Source organism: Papaver somniferum, chromosome 10, assembly GCF_003573695.1.
Source record: "Papaver somniferum cultivar HN1 chromosome 10, ASM357369v1, whole genome shotgun sequence".
In the NCBI taxonomy this organism is placed as follows: Eukaryota; Viridiplantae; Streptophyta; class Magnoliopsida; order Ranunculales; family Papaveraceae; genus Papaver; species Papaver somniferum.
The window spans coordinates 203,337-208,608 of NC_039367.1; the positions used below are offsets into that span (position 1 = coordinate 203,337).

At 34.0% G+C, this 5,272-nt stretch overlaps 1 long non-coding RNA gene across 1 annotated transcript; it reads right to left on the reverse strand.

Annotated features, from left to right (window-relative positions):
• Positions 1–714: 714 nt before the first annotated feature.
• LOC113317938 lies at positions 715–2,736 on the reverse strand. The gene is made up of 3 exons (XR_003344131.1): positions 2,593–2,736; positions 2,357–2,478; positions 715–823 (listed from the first exon to the last, which is right to left on the reverse strand). It is a non-coding gene; the product is annotated as an uncharacterized LOC113317938 (long non-coding RNA).
• Positions 2,737–5,272: the final 2,536 nt, after the last annotated feature.

Sequence of the window (5,272 nt, forward strand, 5' to 3'; positions counted from 1 at the left end):
GTGCACCAATATGTACACCCCTAAAAAACATGCATATAATCGTCTACCTAGGCACCAATGATATCCATATTGGATAAACATAACATGGAAACTCAGATGGATTTGAACCATCATCCTTCTCATATATCAATGAGACATGACAATGGTGTACAACTAGTACACATCTACCAAAACCTAGAAAATGTAACTACAAAACTTGCAATATATTTGGGATACGTACAATGGTATACAACTATGTACACATCTACAAAATCCAGAAAATCCAACATACATACCCACAAAACAGGCCATTAATGAGAAAAGACAAGGTCACCAGTTTGTACACACATATAAGTTGAATCATCTATAAAACCCCCAATAAAGCTACCCATATTGAATAACATAACATAGAAACTCATATGTATTTTAACCATCGACCTACACAAACCTTGATAAGCTTGGGCGCTCTATCCTTTTAAGCTTATGAGTCCCTAAATTTGATACATATACATATAAAACCAAATTATACCTAAAATTTCTGAAGGATAACATATCATCAACCCAGATATCATGCACAACACTACTAAGGTCAATTGTACTCCAAGTAAGTTTTAGAGTTCAATTGCGAAGGTTTTTCTTATGAAGCTCACTTGAGTGCAAAATAATTTGTCTCCACTGAATTCCATAATAGAAGTCAAACAATGAAGATACTAAACTTAAAAAATAAATAAACTTACGCTAGTGATATCCACCATTTATAAATAGATTAAGCAAAAGGTAATCATCTCTGTGTAGTATCCATGTTCAACAGTCTTCATTAGCTGCGGCCAACTGATTCATGCATCTGCTACAAAAAAAGATTGATGTCAAATATATATCAAGGTCTAATACGGTTCGGTACTATTAACAATTGATAGATGTACAACTATGTACACATTAATAATCAGGATGTGTACACCAGTGTGCACTTTAACAATTAACATGTGTACAACTTTGTACACCCAGTACATGTGTACAACTATGACCACACCTGCAAGTTTGAACATGTGTACAATTATGTGCACATTACCAATCAACATATGTACAGTTATGTGCACATTAAGAATCATGTGTACCACTGTGCGCACGTTAACAATTCAAAATCAAAATCAAAAGTGTTTAGAGTATCACGTCGTATTCCAGGATCATAATTTTAAAAACAATTTTGAATTTAAATTATGTTATCCATGTCAAATTATTGTGGTACGAACATTTAAAGCTCACTATCCAAGTAAACAGACTAAGAAAAGAAATGCAAACACTGGGTAGATACATACTTTATCCGTATTATCAAAAGCTCGTACTTTTACCTAGGATACAGCCTCATCGAGACTAGCTCCATAATCACTCATGTAAAACTCTCGAAATTTATTTATGCATACAACATAACATCACTATTCTGCATCATATTTGCATTTCAAGTGTGATGTAATTGAATTAATGTTCATTAAAGTTTGTCCAAACAATTAATCTGGAATATAATAATCCAACTAATATAATATCAACCAACAAGAAATCCTTTATCTAAGTTACATGCCCCTAAACCAAGAAGGAGATCAGTAATACCTTTGAAACCTGGAAGTTTTAGATTTCAGTATCAACATGTGTATAGTACATTTATGTACACGTTAACAATAGCAGGTTTAAATTTATGTACACGCTAATAATAGGAGATGTACAACTATGTACACATTACCGAAAAATATGAAATTTCAATAGTAGTATCGTTGATGCATCTCTAATAATTAGTAAAGTCATCTCAACCACCACAGGTAGTGGCAAAGAATATAGCTTTATTACATTCTTCAATGCAAAGACGAAAATTTTCCAATGGAGATAGTAACGGAGCTAAATTAAATTAATATTCATAAATGGCAGAAAAATAATGATACTGCAAGTTGGTGCATCCACCCACAAGGACAAGGACAGTTTTTAGTTTCGGTGTCAGAGCTAAAAATCAAATTAATAGAAACTAACAAGTTCTAAGCATGAGCTCATCTAAAGTATAGAACAAAAACCAAAGATTCTCAGAATGTGACTTGAGTCTTGTGAGTACCAAAACTTCAGAACCTTAAGAAATAAAATAAAATGGGAGAAGAATATTTTACACAAATTTCTCATGGTTTGTTATAAGAAAATACACCATAAATTCCTAATCTACTACCGACACATTCACAATTAAACAAGACCAGCCGAATTACAAAAAAATTAACCTGCTAATAAAAATTCAAACGAAAATTATAACAGATTCCGAGTCGAATGCTCATAAAATCAAAACCAAAAATCAAATTAGAATGAGATCTGATATAAAAATTAGGTTATTATTACTAGTACTTACGTCATGAATTGAAGGAGTCAATATTTCATAGATAAGAACCAGACCTATGAGCAGATATGACGGAAATATAAGCGGAACAAATGACATCTTCTCCAAAGGCATTAGATCCGTGCTCGGTAAATCTGTCCATGAACCAAAACAAAAATTATTTCTCTAAATCTTCAGATCTAATAAAAATGAAAAAGAGTATAAAGACTTTTTCTCTCTGTTTTTCTATGAGAGGGAGGGAGATTAACTCAAATTAAATGATAAGAACAGGTTCTCATTTTTCAAATCGCTTCCAAATGATGAAATATTCAAATTGATTTGCTAATAATTATCGATTTGGAGTTAATGCTAAAGAAAAGGAATTGACGACGATTATTTAGGTATTTCAAAGATGAATCAACTGTTGTTTGATTATCATTGAAACGACGAGATTGAAATTCCATTGAAACGACCAGATTTAGTTTGTGATTTTTTTCTTCGCTCAAAGTTGTTTCCATGAAATATGAAAATAAAAACATGGAAACGGAATCACGAACTACTTTTAACTGAGGGGTATTTTTGCCCACGGAATAAACTTAAATTGGATTGAATCGTCCAGGTTTGGATTAACCCGTACAATATTTGGTAGATTTGGACCTCCTAGTACTAGGATTGAGGGGAGAGGACTAAAGCATCCCAATCCCAGTAACTTTGGGACTAAACGTCAATTCTTAGAGCCACATTTTATAACCACGCCAATTATCTGGGACAGTCTTACAACCTAAGGGCACCAGGATTTTATCTTTGGGCAACATCGTCTTTCGCACTACGGCGCTCAGTGAAAATCAAGATATGTTCTTGTAGCTGTTGGTCACAATGACGAAAGCTCAAGAAGGATCAGAAAATAAACTTTAAGCTTACAATGGTGATTGCCTAGAAAACTTAAGATATGGCTGAGATAAATTTTGAGCTTGATAGCTATTGATTTTTGATTGATCACGATTGTGATTGATTTAAGGTGCTTTGTCGAGTGTATATCGATCTCAAATTGGACAGAGAATTTGGGTTGTTCAACAACTCATGCATAAACTTGAAATCTACTCACTGACAATGGATCATGACCATGTCAATCTCGAGATAAAAATCAATTGAGCACATGGCAAATAAAAAGAAACTTCAATGACGTGAAACCGTTTCCTCCATGATATCCTCAAGTTTTCCGGTATTAGAACTTCTTATGAGATAAGGAAGAATAAGATAATTTGCAACAGCAGAAAGAGAAGGGTGAGAAGAGGGTAATGTTGTCGTGTTTGTAACTTTTCAAACTTGAAATAAAAAACGTACATGGAGAGGAGTAGATATAAACTCTATTAATACCAACAATTAGGAATGGTTATGGAAACCCACGACCGGGAAGGTGTTTGTACCGTGTATAAAATACACTGAAGGCCCATTTATAAAGCCCGTTACGTCTAGCCCGTGAAAAAAGATTCCAGAAGTTTCTAGAAAACTTGTTTCCCAAGTTGCTTTCACATGAAGTTTACCTAATTAGGGTTACATAAAAACTATAAATACATGTATCCTAAACCTTAAAGGGATATGGAATTTTAGGTTATCTAACCTGGAGAAAAACCTTTGTATCATCGCAATAAATAAAATATCTCTCAGTTCCTCCGTGGATGTAGGTAACACTTGCCGAACCAAGTTAAATCCCTTGTCTTCTCTTTATTTTCAATATTCTAGCGCTAATTCTCAATAAACATCATAAATCATCATGTTTATGCTTAAAAGTAATTTTGAGTACAAACATAAAGAATAAGGAAACTCATAGTAATTAAAGATAAGAACAAACTATATTTGCATCCCAACTAAATAAGGATTTCCAGCTATTCTAATTTGTTCCATTAAGTGGATTACTTACCTTTAACCTTTTAGAATTTAAGAATGAAAACTATATATATAGTGATGAAAGTCACTATGAAAATGGTTCGCTGAATAATTGTTGCGATTCCCAAGATTTATTGGTTGCTAGCTTATTTGCGAACATGCAACAACCTTAGCTTATTTATTCTTTCTTTTATACTGGGGGTGTTAGGTTATGTAACTTAGCTCTGGGGTGTTAGGTTAGGTAATGCAAGTTAGGAATTCGGGTACAAACAAGATTTGGAAATCTCATCGACTTACTAAGGTCAGCTGGTAATTAAGTTTAGTAAATATTAGGTAATAACGATTTAGTAATTAAATTTAAAAATACATGACGTTTTTCCTTTTTTCTTTTTTTCAAATGCGTTTGGAATTTTTAAGTTATGGAAGCTCAGCCGGATCAGGAAATCAACGATTCGTCATACGTCTATATACAACACATAACCGATCGATCCGTGCCATGGGATAACGAAATCGATGGTCGGATTTGTAAGGCCACACACACAACACTTCTTTTTATAATATAGATATATGTCGAAAATGATTTACATCCCGTGAATTGTATCAATGTAGACAGAAGGGTGGGACCCACACTAAAGCACCCCTGCTAAACCGCCGTGTCATAAGGGGACCATTCCCTTTCTCTCTTGAGGTACAACCCTCGGGATGTATATCACTTCCGTGTGTATATATATATATACGGAATGTTTAACACGGTCGTGGTGTGCTTAGTATGTGTCCTTGCTTTGACGTGTCCCTCACGCTGCATAAAAAAAGTACGAAGGAACAGACTCAATACATAAAATCCCATTATCCTAATATGCTCAAATTACGAAAATTTTCATCTCTCCAAAAACTCCACTAAAGTCTGAAACCCTAGCCGCCTGAGATTTTTTCGCTCCGTTGGAGCGAATTTGAGCGGGAAAATCTCATCTAATCTTTTGCCTCTGCTATTTTTAGTCTTTATGATTTGTTTGAAACGATTCATCGGTGTTTTGGGTTCGAATCTAGCTTGTTTGGATTAAA